The sequence below is a fragment of the Lolium perenne genome, chromosome 4 (genome assembly GCF_019359855.2).
Source record: "Lolium perenne isolate Kyuss_39 chromosome 4, Kyuss_2.0, whole genome shotgun sequence".
Lineage (NCBI taxonomy): Eukaryota > Viridiplantae > Streptophyta > Magnoliopsida > Poales > Poaceae > Lolium > Lolium perenne.
Window position 1 is genome coordinate 19,569,233 of NC_067247.2, and position 24,363 is coordinate 19,593,595.

General features: G+C 45.6%; 1 long non-coding RNA gene across 1 annotated transcript; it reads right to left on the reverse strand.

Annotated features, from left to right (window-relative positions):
• Window positions 1–8,944: 8,944 nt before the first annotated feature.
• LOC139830815 (uncharacterized) lies at window positions 8,945–9,562 on the reverse strand. The gene is made up of 3 exons (XR_011744296.1): window positions 9,428–9,562; window positions 9,153–9,333; window positions 8,945–9,043 (listed from the first exon to the last, which is right to left on the reverse strand). It is a non-coding gene; the product is annotated as an uncharacterized lncRNA (long non-coding RNA).
• Between the last annotated feature and the right edge of the window lie 14,801 nt (window positions 9,563–24,363).

Genomic DNA, 24,363 nt, shown 5'->3' on the forward strand with positions numbered 1-24,363 from the left:
AGATACCCTTCGGGAGCATCAGTTGTATGCCAAGTTCAGCAAGTGTGAATTCTGGTTGAAGGAAGTAGGATTCCTGGGTCATATCTTGTCTGCCGGAGGAATTGCCGTTGACCCCTCAAAAATCAAGACCGTTGAAGAATGGAAAGCCCCAACCACTCAGACCGAAGTCCGTGCATTTCTCGGATTGGCGGGATATTACCACCGGTTCGTTGAAGGATTCTCGAGCATAGCAAGACCGATGACTCAGTTATTGAAGAAGGACAAGAAGTTCGAATGGACTGACAAGTGTGAAGAGAGCTTTCAACAGCTCAAGAGTAGATTGACATCAGCCCCAATACTGGTTATGCCGGACATCACCAAGCCATTTGATGTGTACTGTGATGCCTCCAAGATTGGTCTTGGATGTGTGCTGATGCAAGAAGGCAAAGTGATATCTTACATGTCAAGACAGCTGAAGCAGCATGAGCAGAACTATCCAACCCATGACTTAGAGCTAGCAGCTGTGGTTTTAGCACTGAAAGTATGGCGTCATTACCTCATGGGTAATCGATGCGAGGTTTACTCGGATCACAAGAGCTTGAAGTATATCTTCACCCAGAAGGAGCTAAATATGAGGCAGCGCAGATGGATAGAGTTAATCAAGGATTACGATATGGAAATCCACTATCACCCCGGCAAGGCCAATGTGGTAGCGGATGCTCTGAGTAGACTGCCGTGTCAGTTAAACTCCATGTTAGCAATTGAGCAACCTAGCATGTTTCAAGAGTTTGAACAGTTTAGACTTGAACTGGTTAGCGAAGGATATCTAGCCAGCATTGAACTCCAACCCACCCTGATTAGTCAGATCAAGGAAGCTCAGAAAGGAAATGCTAGCATTGATGGGATAAAGAGCCAAATAGCTGCTGGAAAAGCACCGGGATTCACCGCAGATGAAGAAGGAGTGCTATGGTACAACGGACGCCTTTGCGTGTCGTCGAACTCAGAGTTGAAGAAAGTTATTCTGAAAGAAGCCCATGACACCCTTTACTCCATTCATCCCGGAGGAACCAAGATGTACCAAGATTTGAAGGAACAATTTTCGTGGCATGGAATGAAGAGAGAAATTGGAAGCTACATCACCAAATGCGACATCTGTCAAAGAGTCAAAGCAGAACATCAACGCCCCGCATGACTGTTGCAACCCCTACAGATTCCCGAATGGAAGTGGGATTCCGTAGGAATGGACTTCATCACCGGACTGCCCAAATCTAGTAAAGGGAATGATTCCATCTGGGTAGTGGTCGACAGACTGACCAAAGTCGCCCACTTCATCCCCGTCAATACCACCTATCAAGGACGAAGACTCGCAGAGTTATATATCTCAAGGATAGTCAGCTTGCACGGAACCCCGAATTCGATAGTATCCGATAGAGGATCCCAATTCACCTCCAGATTCTGGCAGAAAGTACATGAAGGACTCGGAACTCGTCTGAATTTCAGCACAGCCTATCACCCGCAGACAGATGGACAGACTGAACGAGTCAACCAGATACTGGAAGATATGTTGAGAGCATGTGTGCTAGAGTATGGATCCAAGTGGGAAGACTGCTTGCCGTACGCAGAATTCTCATACAACAACAGCTATCAAGCCAGCTTGCAGATGGCCCCCTTTGAAGCACTGTACGGAAGGAAGTGGCGTACTCCTCTGAATTGGTCGGAAGTCGGAGAGAGTCAAGTCTTTGGACCAGATATTCTCCGAGAAGCTGAAGAGAAGGTTCACAAGATCCGCGAGTACCTCAAGACATCCCAATCCAGACAGAAGAGCTACGCCGACAAGAGACGCCGAGAGATGACCTTCGAGATCAGAGATTTCGTATATCTCAAAGTGTCCCCCCTTAAAGGAATGCAGAGATTCCAACTTAGAGGAAAGCTTGCACCCCGATATGTCGGACCCTTCAAAGCCCTGAGTCGCCGAGGAGAAGTATCCTATCAACTGGAGTTACCGGAAGAAATGCCAGCGGTGCACAATGTGTTTCACATCTCGTTACTCTGGAAATGCTTAGAGGTACCTGAGAAGACCGAGGTTTTCAAGAACATCGATCATCGAGCTGTGGATATCAACTCAGATCTGACATACCGCGAAGTACCTATTCGCATCTTGGAAGAAGCTTTCAGAACCACCCGCACCAAGAGTATCAAGTTTCTGAAGATCCAATGGAGTAACCACACCGAAGAAGAAGCCACTTGGGAGAGAGAAGACTTCATGAAGACTGAGTACCCAGATCTCTTTAGTACCTAGTTTTCTCTCAGATCTCGGGACGAGATCTTTTGTAAGGGGGAAGGGTTTGTAACATCCCAAGTTTCAACAATAATAAAATCAAGAAAGAAAATTTCCCAAACTCAAATTTTGCAACAAACAAAAACTTTTTCTATGCATATAGTGCCACATATAGTTTCATGCATAATAGTGTTTTTCTTTTGTGCAATTGCCATGATGAGTGTTAGTATGTTGATCACTTGCTATTAAACCCTAAACTAAGATCACGTAACCCTAATTTGAGAAGAATAGAAGAAATAGAGAAAAACCCAATTCTCACCCACATACAACTTAGGCCAAATTGCAAATCTTCACCAAAGGCCACCTTTGCTTGATCTCTTGCTTGTAGAATGTTTATATATGATAAACAAACACAAATGCATCAAAGAAACAAGAATCAAACCAAAGCAAATCTCAAAACCTACATACATGTGATAATGGTCAAAAGTGACTTTTATAAAATATTCCCTACTTTACCCCCCTGGTTTTATCTTTTCTTAAACTAAACTTGGTAAACCCTTGCCATGTCATCCAAGACCTTGTCAAGGTGAACAACTTTCATGTTGACCACCATGGCTAACTTTGACCAGGTTGACCAGAATGGATTTGACAAGTGGTGATGTTGAAACAAAGTGAAGATGACCCCAAATTTGAAACTTTGCAATTCAACTCCAAAATGAACACCACCACCACCATTCTAACACAATAATTATATGATTGAGTTGTACCAAAAAGAAATCCAAAATTCATCAAAAATCTTCTTGCGGCCATTTCTCCGAACACCTTGCAGACAACTTTCCAGAATCTTGCTACACCCTATTACACGATGGATTTTGGCCTAAACCGACTTTAACTCGTGATCATCAGCTCCCTCTGCATCCCCTGCATCAAGACTCGTCCTTGCCCTGGTCAATTAAAGTGGAGAAATGAGGAGAGGAGCACCACACCGTACCATGCCGGCCACCTTTGGCCAATCTCTCTCTGGCCTCCCTCTCAACCCATCTCCTTGTCCTAGAGCATCTCTGCTGCACGAGGAACCCCACCATGCACGGCGGAGCCTCGCCAAGGCATGGCATTGGCCAGAACGCGCGCGTCCAAAATCTGCCAGTGCATGCCAGCCGACGCGGTGAGCGCGCTCTGGACGCGCCAGTACGTCGCGCGCTCGAGCACCTTCATCCTCCCCTGCAAAGGCCACGCCTGCGTCGAGCATCTCCTCGCCACCCTCTACACGCTAGACAAGCTCCATAGCCTGCCCCTGCACCGTCTCCGTCGTCCTCGTCGAAATCATCCCGCACGTACTGCCGCACTCCATTCAAGCTCTCGATCGATCCTGTCGCCTTTTCTCTGCGACCGCTGCACGTTGAGCATCGCCAGGATGACGCCTACACATAGCCGTCCTCGCCTTTCCCTTTCGTTCACCGTAGACGCCGCGCCATGGACGCCCCTTCGCAGCACCCGCGGCACTCCTCCCTCCGCTATAAATAGAGGAGCTCTGAGCTCCATTTCTCCACACAACCTGCTCCCCTCTCATCTCTGCCTCTTCTCCACCCATCAATTCCACACCACCTCGCCGGAGCAGCTCCAATTGCGAGCTCGTAGCCGCTGGAGCGCACGGAACATCGACATCGACTGGAGCCTCGCCGAGCTCCGCCGATGTACCAGGGACTTCCTCATCTACTTCCACTTCACTGAGCAGCTTGCCCTCCCTCGCCGGCGGCCTGGTACTCCCTCCGACCCCCTGGTCACGCCGCTAGCGCGTCGGGATCTCGTCGGAGACGACGACGATCACCGACCGCTCGATCTCTCTCTAATCCAACGGTGCACATCACGCGTACCGTTTCGCTAGTTTAATAGCCACTGACGGGTGGCCCCCACCTCGTCAGGGCGGCCCAAGTGCACCAGATGCTCGTTCGGCTCCGCTGTGTTATTTAAACCCGTTTCGGCCCAGTATCGTTTCCCGCCTAGCCTAAACATTCAAAATTAGATTTATTAATAATTCAAATACCCTGCTGATGCTTTAGTAAAATTTGAATAGTTTGAAATCTACAATTCCAAATCTAGCAAACTTTATACCGATGGATAGCTAATGAAATTATCTATCCAATGCCACTGGCCCCATCTCCAAATTCAAATAAGAATTAAACTGATAAAAATAACAAGACAGGGACTTTTGCAAATTGAAACTTTATTTAAAATTCAACCATAATTGATTTTGAATTGTTTCCAACTCTAATAAATCACAATTGATGTCCTCTAATTGATTATGCAATAATATAGACAGGTTGTTTTTATGATCATGGACTAGATCAAAATAATGGCTATGTAGTCATTTCTAGTGCAATTAAATCTTGGAATTCAAATTCTATAAATAGTATGAGAGCTACTCTCTCATTTAAATTTTGATCCTAAGCAATAAAACCAGAGGAAATGACCCTAAGCTAATGAACCTCTGATTGTATTACTTAGAGATTTTAAATCATTTAAATGTTAGTCTTAAATTGTGTGAAGTGTAGCACTTCATTTAAATTATACTCCCATATAATAGATATGGAATGTTGACCTTGGTCAACTTATATTTCATACCTGATTATTATTTGAGGAGATTAAATCTTATTAAGATTTAATGAGAGAAAATTATTTTCTCTAAAGATCTAAATAGCAAATTAAAGAAATAATTATAATGAGAGGAACTTATTTTTCTCTTAACTAAGAACCAACCAAGTAATCCACCATGCCATGATTGATATGATGCTAGGATTAGTGTGTTAATCTTTGGTGTGTTTTAGTCTAGTATGTAAGCTTGGTTTGGTATTTATACCCCGTATTCGTATATAGACGCTAGTAACGAGGAGTATCAAGAGGAGGAAGCCTACTCCCAAGGAGAGGAGGAGAACTTTGACAACTACCCTGCTCAAGGCAAGCTAATCCTTGCTAAACACCAAGTGCATAGCTCTACAAGAGCAAGGCACCATCACACTTTATTTTATGTCTTACCTATCCCATGTTTTTACCTTACCTTTATTTTTGCTCATTTATTTCAAAGTACTTTTGATTTATGATTCACTTGGTCTAGAGTAGAACAATATTTAAAGTTAGCTTAGAACAAATCAAAGCTAGATAGCACCCCTCATGAAATAGTTGCTAGTGCTAATTAAATAAAATTGACTACTCTAGATGGGAACATGGTGAAGTGAAATGACTTCGAAAGAATGTGAAGTGGAAGGTGACATGGTTGACTTGGTGAATTTAAATGAAAACTGATGATTGGGTTTGAATGCGATACCCTTCCAATTATACAAGTACCCCCACAATACCTGATTATGGGTAGGGTTTAACTAGAAACTTGTGTATTTTAGTATGGGTTCCCTCTAAATAAGCATCATAGGGGTTACGCCGAGGCTGCCTCCGTTAAATGTGAAATGATGTGAATATGAGGTGAATGTACGACCCAAGCCCTGTGCATTTCCCGGGTTAACTGTTGGTTTTCACCGGGAAGCCAAGCTCATGGGAAGAGGTGCCTATACTAACATATATAAGTGAAAGGTATCGTTGATGATCTGCGTACTGAGTTGCGATGATTCGGGGTTATCCTCGACGGATGTAATCAAAAGTTGTGGCATAAGAGTACAACCTCTGCAGAGTGTTAAACCTATTCGAATAGCCGTGTCCACGGTTACGGACGATTGGAAAGGCCATACTATCTCCGTTATCAGAATTTGATCTTAAAAAGGAATGATGAATTGAAAGGTGGTATGGACTTGAATCACCATGATTTGTGGGAATGATACTAATGTTCTCACTTGAGTTAGTCTAGCAAATGATAAGGCTTACTAAATGTTTATCAAATTAAAACTTGGCTTTATTCAAATAAACCTAGAGCTTAGCACCCCCTTACTCCACTCAATAAGTAATTACATTAGTATTAGTTTGCGAGTACTTTAAAGTACTCATGGCTTTGCCCTGGCTATTCAAATGCCAGACTTTGAAGGAGAGCAACAGTATCAGGATGACGGACAGCAGGACGTCTACGATAACTAGGATCGTCTTCTAGCGTCAAGCGTTGCCTGTGGAATAGATAGTCCACTACTACTTCGCTTCCGCTACTATTTGTGTTGTTGAACAATCTATTTGTGTAATATTGGATCATGTGATCTATGGTTGTAAGACAAGTATCTGTTGTAATAAATGATGACTCTATGCTACTTACTATTATGTCTCGCAAAAACAATATTCCTGGGATTGCGATGTACGACATAATAGGCATCTGGACTTAAAAATCCAGGTGTTGACAGGCCACCTCCTTCAACCTCACCCGTGTAGGTAATCTTGCAAGGTGTCAAGTAGATCAGTGCGGTCAAGTTCAGTGGGTTCCCCTACAACCTGGAGAAGTCATAATACGAACTAGCGTCTTCATTATCTAAAAAAGTACTCGGCGACACAATATATCACTATTTTTTACTGTGCATCACAGGATAAATTATGCAGATCACTCGCAAAATTTTTTTTTGCACATATGGACCATCATTTTGACATATCCTACATTTTTCGAGTTGCATAGGTATTAGCCACATTTTTTTCTCGGAATGTTCATGTCGACACTTCATCCAAAGGAAACATTCACCTTTTCATTCATACATTTTCATAACATCTGGCTGGGGCTCTGGTCCCCATTTCGGAAAGGAGTATGTTTTCATAACATCTTATCATGAATTCTCGAAAGCACTCTACACTAATGGGTCCTTTACTCCTTAGTAGCTACTGTAAGATGGTATATCTAAATGCCCCTGGCTGACATCTAACATGTTCCCAGGCTGGTGGCTTCCACTATATTTGCACTTCGTCTTCTTCCTGATTTGTGCACCCATACTTAGCTATCCATTCCTTGTTTTCTGCAGTAGAATAGATAGGTTTCTTACAAAAGAAATATTTAAAAACTTGGAAAAGAAATGAATTGGAATGGCCATACAGGACTGGAATGCACAGTAGAGATCCTATGATGAATTTGACATGTCCAATAACTTCGGCATTCACATCAAGGTCCATTGATTTCCATGCAATGTGGATACATAATCTCATGACCCAAGAAACAATGGGACTGGGGTGGAGGAATTCAGATATATCTTACTCGAGACAATGTGTTGCTGTCCAACTATTTTATTGTCCTACATCTCTTTAACAAAATATATATACTTTTCTAGAATGCAATGAATCCATCATTTAGTTTTAAGAAAAATGATTACCTTGTTGTGTGTTTCTCAAGACATTAGTTGTGTTATCACATGAAAATCAAACAACTCTCTTATTACTTATGTCATATTGTAAGCTTGTGTGCAATTCGTATAGGAAAACCTGATGATTTAAGGCCATGAGGAAAGTTTTTCCTCAAATGTAGTTCATCGAATCTTATTGAATTATCTTCTTGAGAAACCTTTAGTGGTAAGTCTGTCGTTTAACTCCTGACATATTTTGTAACTTCAGTTTCTAATTTTATTTTTGGATTGGAACATAGTGTTTATGTTTATTTTCTACCATTAGAAAAGAAAAGCTCCCATCAATGATGATGGAACATGTATACACTCTTTCTTCACCCGCTTGCCCTTCTACCATACCCATATCAACATTGGCCCATTTATATATACCCTTCACTTGTTATGTGATGAATCTTTGTAGTGTGAATTTGGCGTATTGTGCCTTAAAATCAATATAATACCTAGGGTTTAATTACATAACAAAGATAAGCTAAATGACTCTACAATTATGTATCAATACTACATTTTTTTCAATGCTAAATAGTGGTTCCTAGTGCATGCATGTCAAAGTGCTTTGAGAATAGAAGGCATCGGGGGAAATCCTTTGGGGAGTTGAACTGTAGTAAGTACTAATCTTACAATGAGTAAAACGTAACCCCTCTTTGTTAGTACATGGTTGCAAACAACATCTCGGCAAGGTATAGTATCCCGTTTTGTAGCATTGTACCTCTATGCTGTGCATTGTTTGCTCTGGTATCACTAGTGGAAATATGGCCTTTTGCACCGGTTTTTAAAGGCCATATGCACCGGATGGCCAACCGGTGCAAACCATCCGGTGCAAAAGGCCCCCCCCTTTTGCACCGGTTCTCTTACGAACCGGTGCTAAAGGGGTCTCCACGTGGCCGGCTGTGGGGCGCTCGGCGGGGGAGACGAACCGGTGCAAAAGGGTTGGGCCGCGGCAGCATTTTAGTGCCCTTCCCTGCCGCGGCAGGGAATTGCACTAAAACGATGCCGCGGCAGAGACTCTGCCCCATTCGAAATACGGTATAATATTAATGCAGACAATTCACATATATATATATAGGAAACCATTGTATTACATATATCGATCAAAGTGACACACGTTCATGCATATATATATATGTCTACATCAACATTGATATTGGCGGTTGTCCACATAGTGTTCTCCATCTGGAGCTATGACTTGCTCAAGTAAGAACCCCGCCAGTTCTTCTTGAATTGCTCGTACACGCTCTGTTGCTAGAAGACCGTCCCGCAACCGTTCGATCTAATAATTTGAAGAAGGTACGATGGTCAGTATATATATATGTGTGTATGTGAATGAAACACAAGGTGATCGATAAAATAAAGCCATGAATGTTGTTTAATTACTTACATCAAGTTGTTCCAAAATGTCCCTCTTATGGTGGGTATTCTGGCGGATGAACTCGCAAACGTAGAACCCGCATAAATTATTCCCGTCCTCCTGCCTCAAGCACTTTACGAGAACAAAGTTCAATCAAAATAATATATATATAATCAAGGATGATAATAATGGTATTGAAACTACAATCAAAGAGATGCGCGGCCTAGCCAGTAGTACTTACCGGTACATGTTTTATTCGAAGTTCTTTATTCTTTAAACCCGGAGACTTGTTGGTGAACCGTTTCCAAGCCTTGAGGAGGATATCAGCCATGTCCCCCCACGCCTCAAGGGGTTTACTCTTCGAGTCCATGACTTCTACTATCCCGGTGTCGGGTTCAATGACTAGCAGGATATAGTGAAACCTGCGGACACACATATATATGCATAACTCATCAATTACACTTAACACATGGAGTAAGCGAAAAAGATTTAATGTGTGAAGACAGTAACACTCACGCGAAGTTGTAAGGAAATAGTATTGCCCTTTTGTATGAGTTTTTCCTTAAGACATATACCAAGTTATTCTCCGTGTCCTTGGGAGAGTTGTCGACAGTATACCCATTCACGGTATATGGGTCAACGAACCCAAGATCATAGATTTGCCCCTTGCGGCATTCGCGAATCTTCATTCGCATAATACAAAGGAGAGTATGGTTATATGCTAGCAATAATGGACGAGTCGCGGTAGAGACTTAATTACATAAATAATACTTACAGACAGTATGCACTCAGCAGAGATTTGTCGAGGGCGTCTTGGTTGAATAACTGAAATAATTCACAAAATTCGATGTTCATCACGTCAGTTCACCCGTAGTGCTCATCTCTTATTGCCACCATGATCCAGTTCTAGCCGTCCTTACATGCATCCAAGTACCAATGATGTAGTCTTCGCAGCTGTGTTGATAGATTAGGCAACTCCGCAGCTCTGACAAGAGGTTCCCCGTATGTGTAATGGTATGCTAATTGGACATCGTCCGTGGCCATGAATTCGATGCGGCTTAAGTACTCAGGAATACTCATACCGGCCGCATCTGCCTCATCTTTGTATAGTTTTACCATCGTTGGCTCAAGGCACGCTAGGACATCGGGATACACTTGGAGCGGGGGGCACGAGTTTTTCTGGGCTCCAAGCTGGGGAACTGGTTTCCCATCTACCTTACTTTTTTCCCACCGCTCTTTTGCTAACACATTTGACTTGCGAATAGACCGGTCATAGTTCGATGAAAGACTTGGCTCAGGTTGATGAAGGTTCTTCAGCAGTTTCAACTTCTTTTCCAGAGATATAGCTGGCTCCGGCTCAAGCTGGGGCTTTTTAAGTTTCAACATTTGTTGCTTGTGCTGTTCAGCTACGATCTTGGCATTTTCCTCAACTGTATAGTCATAAGGTCTCTTGGGAGGAACCTTAGGCACTCTTGGGAGGGGCTCTTCTTTGCGTCTCGGTGATTTGTTACGACTCAGCTGTGTCGTAGCGGCCCGCCTAATTTTCCTCTTATACTTGGGCGGCGGAGAAGGCTCACGCGGCGGCGGAGATGGCTCACGCGCCGGCGGGGAAGGCTCACGCGCCGGCGGGGAAGGCTCACGCGGCGGCGGAGATGGCTCACGCGCCGGCGGGGAAGGCTCACGCACTGGAGACGGCTGCATCGGTGGAGAATGCTGGCTCGGTGGAGACCTTGTTGGCGCCTTCCAACCCGGAATCACAATGAATTCCTTTCGCCATAGAACTGTAGTGTTCTTGGCCTCTCCCAGCTCTAGCAAATCCCCTTCACCGGCAGGGTGGTCAAGCCTCAGCGGCCCATACCCATCCATAACTTGATCCACCCCGGCAACAGCGTATCCAGGTGGAACCGGCTTGAAGTGATATCTTTGATCAGGTACCGGCGGTAAGACATAGCCGATCGCCGCCTTGAGCGTTAAGTAGCCCATCGTTTGGAAATGTAGCTCACAAGGTGTCGACTCTGTGATAAAGTCCACAGGGTAGAGATCAGAAGGCATCTGCGGATCCACAGGGGAGGGAGGAGCCATCTGCGGATCCACATCTGCATCATCACCAGGCAGCTCCGTGGAAGCCACGCTGCTCTTCCGCTGAGATCCCTGGCCGGTAGCATCGAATGCAACTTCTTCTATCCGCGGATTAGGTTGAGGTTGGGTGACCGTGGACTCGAGCCTCGACATTATCATCCTCACTTGCTCCTCTAGCTTAGCAACGCGTTCTTGAACCACATCCTTTTGCCTCTGACGGCTTCTATCGGGATATTTCTTCGTTTCTGCAGGAAACCCAATACACCACGGCTTGCCACCTGGTATGGTTCGTGTTCGTCCTGGGTGTTCAGGATTCCCAAGGGCGCGTGTGAGCTGGTCCTTCTCTCTTTCGGGACGGAACTTCCCCTCTTCAACTTCCTTTGCAGCATTTCTAAAGGCTTCGATGGGAAGTGGGTTTTCCCGATGTCTTTGTGTATATATGCAGAACCCTTGTGCGTCCAACGTGCCCCCATGCGCGTAAAACCAATCCCTTGACCGCTGGTTCCATTTCCGTACCTCTGGCTGGATCCCGTTCTTAATTAGGTCATTCTCCCATTTCTCCCACTTAGGTCTGCCAGCCTTGTAGCCTCCTCGCCCCATGGTATGGAAGTACATCTTATTAGCAGCATTTTTCTTGTTGGTGTCTGACCTTGTCTTTGCCCTCTCCGATGTCTTGTACTTCACAAATGCCTCCCAGTGGTCTTTTATCTTCTCATAGGGGCCCTTGAAATCTGGAGTCTTCTTTTTCTTGACAAAGGAGTTGTCCAATTTCTTCTTGTAGTCGTTGAACTGCGTTGCCATCTTCTTAAGAGCCCACTTCTTGACTCTTCGTTGTATGCTATTCAGCTCGGGATCCTCAGGGTCTGGCCTTTTATTATCACTATCAGAGTCAGCTGGCTCCGGAAATGTGAAATTTACCATGAGTTTCCTAAACATCAGATTTTTGGATCTCGTATCGACGTAAGTAACTCCTTCGTCCTCCTTTGCAGGTTTCTTCCATTCTTGAGTGGTGATCGGGATGGTGTCCCTAACAATAACTCCGCATTGACTTACAAACTTTTTTGCGTGATCCTTGGGAGAAATCGGTTCGCCGTCTATAGCGATTTCCGTGATGATGCACCTTTCATGGTCTTCCATCTTTCTGGCCGCGCCTCGTTTAGTTCTGCCAGTAGAGTGTGTTGATTGGGAGGTCTAAAAGAAGAAACAACGTTAATATATGTATATGCACATATCTGTAGGCTTGGTTAATTAATATATATACACCTCGACGTGGTGAGCTTCTCCCTCGCAGTCGTCACCTTCTCCCTCACCGGAGCCGTCTCCACGGTGGTCTTGATCATCTTCCTCATCGGAGCCATCTCCTCGGGTTCGCTCGTCTCCCTCGCCGGATTGGTTTAGGTAAAGAGAGGTGATATCGTCATCATCACGGATAATCTCCTCGACGAGGTATTCTTGTTCTAGGTCTCTTTCCATAGTTTCTGCAAAGACTTAAAAGTTATTCTAATGCTATAAACACAACGAAGCTAGATTCTGCAAAGACTTACAAGTTTCTGCAAAGACTTACAAGTAATTAAGAATAATGCTCAATACATGATCAATAATAGTGCTGAAAGCAGATAGTGCAGTTACATGCATACATAGATCGATAATACATCAATCACTACTACAAACACTCAACCGCGCAGACCGGGTCCTAGAGGGCGCCGACCGGGTCCCGAGTCGCACTGGTGTGCCCCCAAAGCCACGGAACAACAACGGGAGCATAGCTAACATGAGATCCCTGCATAACGCTCCATCCGCCCCTATACATGTTGTCTAACGCATACATGTAACGGCGAACGTGCTGGTCCTCCGCTTCAATGCGCTGAGCTACCTCCTCCGGCGGGGCCGGCTCCCTCTGAAACGAACGTGGCCCATAAGACCTCCACCAGAGAATATCCGGGTCGACGACGGGACCCGGATTCCGCACCAAGGTGCGCGCCCCGGAAGATAACACCTCCCAGTGCCACCCCGGCGGAGCCCAGTCCCGGACTTCCCCCATCTGCTGCATCTCCTCTAAAACTGTCCTAGCTCCAGGACGCGGAGGCCGCGGCATCGTATGCAAACTAACAAATATAATATTGAATTTGAATAAAGTACTTATGAATATGAATCAAAGTAATTAAAAATTTTCTAACACATACTAATATAGTACTGACATATTCCATCTAATTTTTTTCTAACACATCTAAAATAAAGTACTTACATATTTCATCTAATTTTTTCTAACACATATTTAAAATCTAACACATACTAAAATTTCCTAACACATCTAACACACTAAATTTTTTCTAACTAAAATTTCCTAACACATCTAACACACTAACTTTTTTCTAACACACTAAATTTTTTCTAACTAAAATTTCTAACAATTTCCTAACTAAAATTTCTAACAATACTAAAATTTCCTAACTAAAATTTCTAACTAAATTTCCTAACTAAAATTTCTAACTAAATTTCTAACTAAATTTTCCTAACTAAAATTTCTAACTAAATTTTCCTAACTAAAAACTAACTAAAAAAAAAGGAGGGGGCAGGGGCGGGCGGCGCTGCTCACCTCGAGGGCGTGCGGCGGCGGACGGGCGACGGCGGGCGGGCGGCGGCGGCGGGCGACGGCGGGCGGGCGGCGACGGCGGGCGACGGCGGGCGGGCGGCGGCGGGCGACGGCGGGGCGACGGGCGCGGTGTGGAGGAGGAAGAGGAGGAGCAGGGCGCGGCGCGGGCGGGCGACGGCGGGCGGGCGGGCGACGGCGGGCGCGGGCGGGCGACGGCGGGCGCGAGCGGCGACGGCGGGCGACGGCGCGGTGTGGAGGAGGAAGAGGAGGAGCAGGCGCGGCGCGGGCGGCGGGCGGCGGGCGCGGGCGGGCGACGGCGGGCGGGCGCGGCCGGCGGCGGGCGACGGCGCGGGCGGGCGCGGACGGCGGGCGGGCGGCGGGCGGGCGGCGGGCGGGCGGGCGGGCGCGATTTTGGCAGCCTGCCGGCGTCCAAAACTCCTCGCGCGAATGGGGAAGAAGGAGGGCGCGCGCGATTAAGTAATTGGGGTCTTTTGCACCGGTTCGTGGCTGGAACCGGTGCAAAAGAGTCTTTTGCACCGGTTCCAGCCACGAACCGGTGCAAAAGACCCCAATTTTGGCTGAAAATTTTGCATTCTTCCCGCCTTTTTTCTCTCTTTCGCGCGGGATCGAGTTCCCGCCACGACGCTGCGCGGGTTTCCGCCACGACGCCGCGCGGGATATGTTCCCGCCACGACGCCGCGCTGGACATTTCCCGCCACGACGCTGCGCGGGTTTCCGCCAAGACGCCGCGCTGGACATTTTCCCGCCACGACGCTGCGCGGGATATGTTCCCGCCACGACGCCGCACTTGACATTTTCCCTCCACGACGCCCAGCGTGGAGATTTCCCGCCTAAACGCCCTCTATAAATAGTACTCCCCCGTGTCTCCCATTTCACTCATCACTGAACCCTAGCCCATTGCACAATGCCTCCAAAGCCGCACCCACCGCCGGTGGAGGTGGACCCGCAGCTCGCGGAGATAGAGGAGTGGGAGGAGTTGCAGCAGCAGCTGCGGCAGGAGGCGGCAGCCAGGAGGGCAGCAGCGGATGAGGTGGACCCGCAGCTCGCAGAGATAGAGGAGTGGGAGGAGGCGGCGCTAGCGGCTACCATAGAAGCGTTTGAGAGGCAGAGTCTCCAGGAGCTGCATAAGCGGCCGCGTGTGGCGGATCTGGATAGTGAGGAGATGCATAAGCGTCGTCGTGAGGAGGAGCTGCGGCAGGAGGCGACAGCCAGGAGGGCAGCAGCAGATGCGCGGAAGAACTAGTAGAAGTTGTTATTTTTGAATTTCAATAAAGCAGTGTTGTCGTTGTTTTAGTTTAAGTTTAGTTAACGTATCTTGTTAAATTTCAATAAAGTCGTTGTCGTTTTATCCCGGTTAATGGCTGGAACCGGTGCTAAAGACGGTTGATTAGTTTATATACCCCTTTTATCCCGGTTACTGGCTGGAACCGGTGATAAAGATGGTGGATTAGTTTATATATCCTTTTATCTCGGTTCTGGCTGGAACCGGTGCTAAAGATGGGGGCTAAATCTGGGGAGGCTTATCTGTTATTTGCCTTATCTGGGGTGGTTTCATCTGGGGGGGAGGGGATTATCTGGAGGCACACACCGCTATATATAGCCCCTCCGGGGAGAGTAGAGAGAACAAAGAGAGAAGATGCAACGACCAAGAAGGAAAGAGCCTCTCCGGCGAAGTTTCTCGAAGATGTCTTAGATGGCTGGCCGTCTTAGACATCTTCGGAAGCTCGCCCGAGAACTCTTCCCACAAGCTGCTAGTATACACCCAACAAACAATAGCTCACGGTAAGGAGGGGAGAGCATAGAGAGCTTCCAGGAGCTGGTATAGAACCCGACGACGGCGACCTCGAAGGAAAGAGCCTCTCCGGCGGAGTTTCTCGAAGATGTCTTAGATGGACGGCCATCTTAGACATCTTCGGAAGCTCCGCCCGAGTAACTCTTCCCGCAAGTCCCGCTCGGAAGCTGCTACTATACACCCAACAACCGTAGGTGAGGATAAATTTCCAAACATGTGTATCTACAAAAATAATAAACTTGGATAATTGCATTTAGTTAAAACGACCAATGTTACAGATACATATCACAACAAACGCTTCACAATATGAGCTCAAGGTACATGATAATAATTAATACATTATGATCGCTTCGACCGTAACCATGGAGTATCTTCAGCATTTAACGCGATGGTTGGATCAATGTTCACTGTGAAGGGCGGAATTTCAGCAAACTTATTATAATCTTCTGACATGTCCGTCTTGTCCTCGACTCCCACGATGGTTCTTTTCCCTGAAAGAACTATGTGACGCTTTGGCTCATCGGATGAGCTCGTTTCCTTATGTTTTCTTTTATTCGGTCTAGAGGACATGTCCTTCACATAGAAAACCTGAGCCACATCATTGGCTAGGACGAATGGTTCGTCTCTGTAACCAAGATTGTTGGTATCCACTGTTGTCATTCCGTACAGCTGGTCTACCTTTACCCCTTTTCCATCCAGCTTGAACCATTTGCACCGAAATAAAGGGACCTTAAAAGAAGGTCCATAGTCAAGTTCCCATATCTCCTCTATGTAACCATAATATGTGTCCTTTTTGCCACTGCTAGTGTTTGTTGCATCAATGCGGACACCACTGTTTTGGTTGGTGCTCTTTTATCTTGGGCGAACATGTAGAAGGTATTTCCATTTATCTCGTACCCCCTGGAAAGTCACTATAGTCGAAGATGGTGACCCAGCCAACATGTACAACTGATCTACAATACTGTTGTTATTAATGAGATGTTCTCGGAGCCAACCGCCGAATGTCTGCATATGTTTATGCGTAATCCAGTCTTCAGACTGCCCCAGATGTTCTGAGCGCACAATATTCTTGTGATCAGTGATATACGGGGCCACCAAGGTGGAACTTTGTAGAACTGTGTAGTGTGCTTGAGTGAAAGAAATGCCGTCCCTACATATCATTGATTTCCTTCCTAGCGTGCCTTTTCCACTTAGTCGCCCCTCATGTCGCGATTCAAAGAACACCAATCGACTTAAGGTCGGGAATGAAGTCAACACGTAACTCGATGACCTCCTCTGTTCCATAGCCCTTGGAGATGCTTCCTTCTGGCCTAGCACGGTTATGAACATATTTCTTTAAGACCCCCATTAACCTCTCGAAGGGGAACATATTGTGTAGAAAGACAGGACCGAGGATGGCAATCTCTTCGACAAGGTGAACCAGGAGATGTGTCATAATATTGAAGAAAGATGGTGGAAACACCAACTCAAAGCTAACAAGACATTGCACCACATCCTTCGTAACCTTGGAAGACTAGCTGGATCGATTACCTTCTCGAGATATCGCATTAAGGAATGCACATAGCTTCACAATGGGTATTCGAACATTTTCCTCGTGAAGCCCCCTCAATGCAACCTAAGCAATCACGTCATAATAATGTGGCAATCATGCGACTTCAGGTTACGGAATGTTTTCTTCTCCATATTTATAATTCCCTTTATATTGGAGGAGAAGCCAGACGGGACCTTGATACCGTAAAGGACTTCAAAAAAGATATCCTTCTCTGCTTTGGTAAGAGCGTAGCCGCAGGACTTAAGCGACTCCCTGTATCCTTGTAATCCTGTTCTTGCTTGTCTTTTGGGACTTTCATACGATACTGGTCCTCCCGTGCTTCTGGTGTATCTTTTGTCTTCCCATACACGCCTAAGAAACCTAGCAGGTTCACGCAAATATTCTTCGTCACGTGCATCACGTCGATTGAAGAGCGGACCTCTAGGACTTTCCAATAGGGTAAATCCCAAAATATAGATTTTTTCTTCCACATGGGTGCGTGTCCGGTAACGTCGTCATTCGGAACAGATTGGCCGCCAGGACCCTTTCCAAAGATTACTTTTAGGTCCTTGACCATATCAAGTAAAGCATCACCGGTGCGGAGTTCAGGCTTCACCCGGCGATCTGCCTCACCTCCGAAATGATTGCCTTTCTTTCTGACGGGGTGCCTCTTTGGAAGAAATCGACGATGCCCTGTACACAACCTTCTTACATTTATGCAAATAGGCACCTTCGGTCTCATCTAAACAGTGCGTGCATGCATTGTATCCCTTGTTTGTCTGTCCTGAAAGGTTACTAAGAGCAGGCCAATCATTGATGGTCACGAAAAGCAACGCTCGTAGGTTAAATGACTCCTGTTTGTACTCATCCCATGCATGTACACCTGGTTTGCTCCACAACTGTAATAGTTCTTCAAATAATGGCTGTAGGTACACATCAATGTCGTTGCCGGGTTGCTTTGGGCCTTGGATGAGCACAGGCATCATAATGAACTTCCGCTTCATGCACAACCAAGGCGGAAGGTTATAGATACATAGAGTTACAGGCCAAGTGCTATGACTGCAGCTCTGCTCCCCAAAAGGATTCATTCCATCTGTACTTAGGCCAAACCTTAAGTTCCTCGCGTCATCTGCGAAATCCGGGAACTCTCTATCGATTGTCCTCCACTGCGACCCATCAGCGGGGTGTCTCAGCATCTCGTCTTTCTTACGGTCTTCTTTGTGCCATCGCAACAACCTGGCATGCTCTTTATTTCTGAACAGACGTTTCAACCGTGGTATTATAGGAGCATACCACATAACCTTGGCAGGAACCCTCTTCCTAGGGGCTCGCCCTCAACATCACCAGGGTCATCTCGCCTGATCTTATACCGAAGTGCGGTGCATACCGGACATTTTTCCAAATTTTCATACTCAGCGCGGTAGAGGATGCGGTCATTAATGCATGCATGTATCTTCAGCACCTCTAATCCTAGAGGGCGAGAGAACCTTCTTTGCTTCGTACGTCTTGTCGGGCAATTCGTTATTCTTTGGAAACCTCCTCTTCATTATTTTCGTAACTTCTCAAATGGCTTGTCACATATACCAGCCTCTCGCCTTCCATTGCAGCAACTCCTGTGGTGGCACCGAGCTTTGTGTTGCCATCTTCGCAATTTGGGTATAACTTCTTTTCTGATCATCTAACATGCCCTTTAACTTTCGCTTCTCGTTTTCTGCTTCGCATCTCTGTGTGCATCGGTGATGGCCCGACGAAGATCATCATCAACGGGCTCATCGATGCCTCTTCATCTTGATCACCTCCTCCCTGCATCTTCATCTTCATCATGCCCTGTTGCAAAGATTTCACCGTAGTTAGGGTACATATCATCATCCTCTTCTTCTTCTTCGTCGTCTTCCATCATAACCCCTCTTTCTCCATGCTTGGTCCAACAATTATAGCTGGGCATGAAACCTTTCCAAAGCAGGTGTGAGTGAATGACTTGCCATTCAGGGTATTGCTTCAAGTTATGGCAATCAACACATGGACAACACATAAAACCATCCGCCTCGTGGGTTTTCTGAGCCACACGAATAAATTCTTCCAGGCCCGATCTGAACTCGGGTAGACGTCGGTCAACGTACATCCATTGCCGCCGGTTCATCTACATCAAATAATTAATTAAGTTTATCAATAAACAATTACAAAACATCATAATATTTATAAATAGTGGAAATTAGCACCGTACAAATGAAAGGGTTAAGTTGTTGCTTAAACCTTGATCGAGGAGGAAAGAAAGAGGAGAAAGCTTAAGTGTCGCTCCGGCACCTCATCTCATTTTTGTTGGGTGTAAAATCAAGCGGCATCACTCTCTCACACATTTCATCGAGCACCTTATGTGCATGCCAAAGAGAAGCAACTTAGCACTCAACACACACACCTTCTCCTAGCAAAAATGAAGTGAGTTGGGCTGTTTGGCCGGTAGCTGAGCTGAAATAGGGCTGGGGACCTTTTAGCACCGGTTCGTGTTACGAACCGGTGCAAATGGTCTATCTTTTGCACCGGTTCGTAACACGAACCGGTGCTAAAGGTTCCTCGGCTGACACGTGCCTGGCGACGAACCTTTTGCACCGGTTTGTGTTACGAACCGGTGCAAAAGATAGATCATTTGCACCGGTTCGTAACACGAACCGGTGCAAAAGGTCCCTCGGCCGGCTGCTCCCCACGAACCGGTGCTAATGACCCCTTTTAGCACCGGTTCGTGCCAAATCCGGTGCAAATGACATTTGGGGCAAAAAACCAAAGCCCTTGTTTCTACTAGTGTATATAAAGTGTGATGCGGACAAGTACCATGTAGAACATTACACATATTAATGGCTACAAGGAAACATGATTGAGGCATACAATCTTGTAGATTTGCAACCAAAAACCTCCTAGAGACCTTGCATGCCATTAAAGCATCTTTGGAAATATGAGGATGCAATTTTTGCTCAGTATAAATTTTTGATTTTGTTCTAGAAGCACCATGGAATCTAGGAAAGATGAGGAAATGTGGAAGAGAACTAACATTGGCTTAAATTAAAGTGAGTCATATCCTTTTTCGCGAAATGTGGTAGGCCAAGGATGTATCTTTCGGAAGTCTGATGTATTTGCTCTCTTCTTTATTTTTTACTGCAAGTGTTTTGCTCTTGAATCTTTGTGTTATGTCCAGAAACCATCCAAATGCACCATCTACTACATATCATGGTATAATGCTGCAAGCGATGCTTTGTTCTTCTATTCTTTATCAATGTATATTTGTATTCGTAAAACACATTCGAATGATGTGCCATAAGATTTTGTTCAATGCTATAATGGACTACCACAATTAGTACACATATAGTTACTCTAGCTAAGGTCATTACTCAAGATTCCAGGCGACACGCTTCAAACATCCTGGTACAACATTCGTGAACACTTTCCATTTCTTGAAGCAGACAAATGTTGTCATGCCACGAATTTCTCCAATTTCAATTTTGGATTTGTCTAGGTTAAACACTTTCCATTTCTTGAAAAACGTGTTTCCATTTCTTGAAAATCGTGTGGCTGCTAGTAAAAGTGAACTATGTACAGGATGAAACACATGCTACTTGATATAAAGAACGTAGTTGCGATAAATATACTGGTACAACAGGAAAGAAGCTCATAGATGGAAACCTTACAAACAAGCCCCCCCCCCCCCCCCCCTAGGGTTTCCATCGTTGAGCCCCCAACTAGTTTGATGCGTCACTTTGTCGTAGCTAAATCTCGACCTAAAGAAGACGTCAAGCATAAAAAATCCTAGGAAATGGAGGCGCGTCATCGCACACCTGCCCTTAGTGGCCTAAAAAGTTGCTCGCCTAGTCATCATGACAATTCCTATGGTCCGCCGACTATGTCAATCCTTAACATGAGGAAGTCGGATATCTCGGCCCGAGAAACTTTCTGATGATGTTCTGTTTGGTTGTCATTTTTGTACTATTTCGAAGAATAAATTTCATTCACCCACATCTCTCAAAGAACAATGTCCTTTCTTCGGTTGAGAGGATTATATGTACCATGGTAATTGATTGTTACAATTGATTTTCACAGGAGAGGAAACTATTTTCATATCACCCACCTACAATTAATAAGTTTTGCCCAGTTTCTTTTCATGGAAACATGGTGTGCATTTTTTCTTCGTCGACACGTATCCGCCCCACTACCATATATACCCATAACAAAATCCACTCAACTAGATGCCCCCTTCGCTTGTTAGCTGGCAATTTTGTAGCCCACACTCCATGTTTGTGTCTTACTATAATGATAGGTTTAGTTGGGAAAGCTAGATAACTAACTACAAAAACATGCCAATACTACATGTATTGAATGTTAAATATTGGCTCCTGATCAAGAACAAGAGATGAAGTGATATGGGAATGGAAGGCATCGGATGAAATTCTTCAAGAAACTTACGTGCACCGTCTGGTATCACAAAAGTGTGAAGTATCACTAAACGGTGCTTGGTCGCTCGTGTAAGATGAGCTTCGTGTGACACAATAGCAAATCCAATAGTACACCTGTTATCATCTACGTTAACTGAAGGTTGTGCGTGCGGTATTGTCGGCTCACAATTAGCTAGTGTGGAAGTTCTAGCTAGCAACTTCGTAGATGCCGCATCGCAAGTCAGAATGCCTCCAAAGTTGCTCGGGTGTACTTTTTGGTCAGTTTGTATTTGTTGGAAAAACCAATCTGCATATCAGCAAGTGACACTTGGCATAAAGCTATTGAGTCCCAAATCTTCGTCTTGTTTAAGGCCATCTTCAATGGGAGACCCAAACCCATCCCAAACGTCCGCGGGCATCCGGTTGGGTAAAAGCAGCACCCAGCGCTCGGACCCAAACCCAAAACGAATTGCAGCGTCCGACACGACCCAAAGCTAGCTCAAATCTGGGAGGCTTTTGGGGTAAGCCGGACGAGCGCGGGCATCCCTTCCTATCCGCACACGTCCGCTCCTGGCCCATCTGCAAGTGACAGGAAATACAACCACGGACCCCCCACATCTTCTCTCTCCTCTGTCCCCTATGTTTGCTTTTTGCCATAGTACTAGTAGTGCGTGGAGGAGGCCAGCTCCGCCCCGGCGTTCTCCGCCCTCCGGCGCGCCCCCCTGCAACACAACGGCGCCCTCCATGCCCGCATTTGGACACGACCACAACACAACTACTATTTGAGAGAGAAAATAGAATAGGTAGCAGCGTTGGGGTCTGTACACTACCCCAAACGGACAACCGGATGTCTGTCTGTTCCGAGCCCACAAAAACGGACAAATTAGGACGAAAAAGTTGTTCAATTTGGATCTTCCCGTTGGAGATGGCCTAAGTGATCGTCCAAATGCGTCACCTAACTAATTAAATACTAATATTGTGGTATTCTATCATCAACACTTGCAAGAGTGCTGTTTGATTCTGGAGCATCGCATTCGTTTGTTACCGAAGATTTTGCATGCACTAGTAAGATTCAACCCATCAGTTTGAAGCATGTCATGATAGTTCAAATACCTGGGTCAACAACTAAAGCTAGAAAAATTTGCAAAGATGTGCCTATCAGAATTCATGAAATAGAATTTTATGCAAATTTGATTGTTCTGGGAGCCAAAGGTTTGGAAGTAGTTCTGGGTATGGACTGGATGGCGAAACATCATGGACTGATTGATTGTGCCAAGAAGGCCATCACCATGACTAGTAGCACCGGAATAATAGTCGAGCACATATCTGAAAGACTGCCCAGAAAGTTTACCTGCAACCAAAGTCTAGCCAAACCCACCTTGGATCAGATCAGGGTCGTTTATCGATACCCCGATGTGTTTCCAGATGATCTACCCGGTATGCCCCCAGATCGGGATATCGAGTTTATCATCGAGTTAATCCCTGGAACCGGACCTATAGCCCAGAGAGCCTATAGCATGAACCCGGTAGAGTTAGTGGAACTGAAGAAGCAACTGGATGATATGCTATTCAAAGGTCTGATTCGACCAAGTGCGTCGCCTTGGAGATCACCAGTTTTGTTTGTGGATAAGAAGGACGGTGCCACTCGTTTGGTTACGGACTATCGTAAGCTTAACGATGTCACCATCAAGAACAAGTATCCGTTGCCCAAGATTGAAGATCTGTTTGACCAACTGACCGGTGCCAAAGTGTTCTCGAAGATTGATCTGAGGACAGGATACCATCAACTGAAGATTCGTGCCACCGACATCCCCAAAACTGCTTTTACCACCAGATATGGATTGTATGAGTACAATGTCATGTCATTTGTATTGACCAATGCCCCCGCTTATTTCATGAATCTCATGAATAAGATCTTTATGAACTTCCTGGATAAGTTTGTCGTTGTCTTCATCGACGACATCCTCATCTACTCCAAATCCGAAGAAGAACATGAGCAACATTTGGAAGTGGTCCTAGATACCCTTCGGGAGCATCAGTTGTATGCCAAGTTCAGCAAGTGTGAATTCTGGTTGAAGGAAGTAGGATTCCTGGGTCATATCTTGTCTGCCGGAGGAATTGCCGTTGACCCCTCAAAAATCAAGACCGTTGAAGAATGGAAAGCCCCAACCACTCAGACCGAAGTCCGTGCATTTCTCGGATTGGCGGGATATTACCACCGGTTCGTTGAAGGATTCTCGAGCATAGCAAGACCGATGACTCAGTTATTGAAGAAGGACAAGAAGTTCGAATGGACTGACAAGTGTGAAGAGAGCTTTCAACAGCTCAAGAGTAGATTGACATCAGCCCCAATACTGGTTATGCCGGACATCACCAAGCCATTTGATGTGTACTGTGATGCCTCCAAGATTGGTCTTGGATGTGTGCTGATGCAAGAAGGCAAAGTGATATCTTACATGTCAAGACAGCTGAAGCAGCATGAGCAGAACTATCCAACCCATGACTTAGAGCTAGCAGCTGTGGTTTTAGCACTGAAAGTATGGCGTCATTACCTCATGGGTAATCGATGCGAGGTTTACTCGGATCACAAGAGCTTGAAGTATATCTTCACCCAGAAGGAGCTAAATATGAGGCAGCGCAGATGGATAGAGTTAATCAAGGATTACGATATGGAAATCCACTATCACCCCGGCAAGGCCAATGTGGTAGCGGATGCTCTGAGTAGACTGCCGTGTCAGTTAAACTCCATGTTAGCAATTGAGCAACCTAGCCTGTTTCAAGAGTTTGAACAGTTTAGACTTGAACTGGTTAGCGAAGGATATCTAGCCAGCATTGAACTCCAACCCACCCTGATTAGTCAGATCAAGGAAGCTCAGAAAGGAAATGCTAGCATTGATGGGATAAAGAGCCAAATAGCTGCTGGAAAAGCACCGGGATTCACCGCAGATGAAGAAGGAGTGCTATGGTACAACGGACGCCTTTGCGTGTCGTCGAACTCAGAGTTGAAGAAAGTTATTC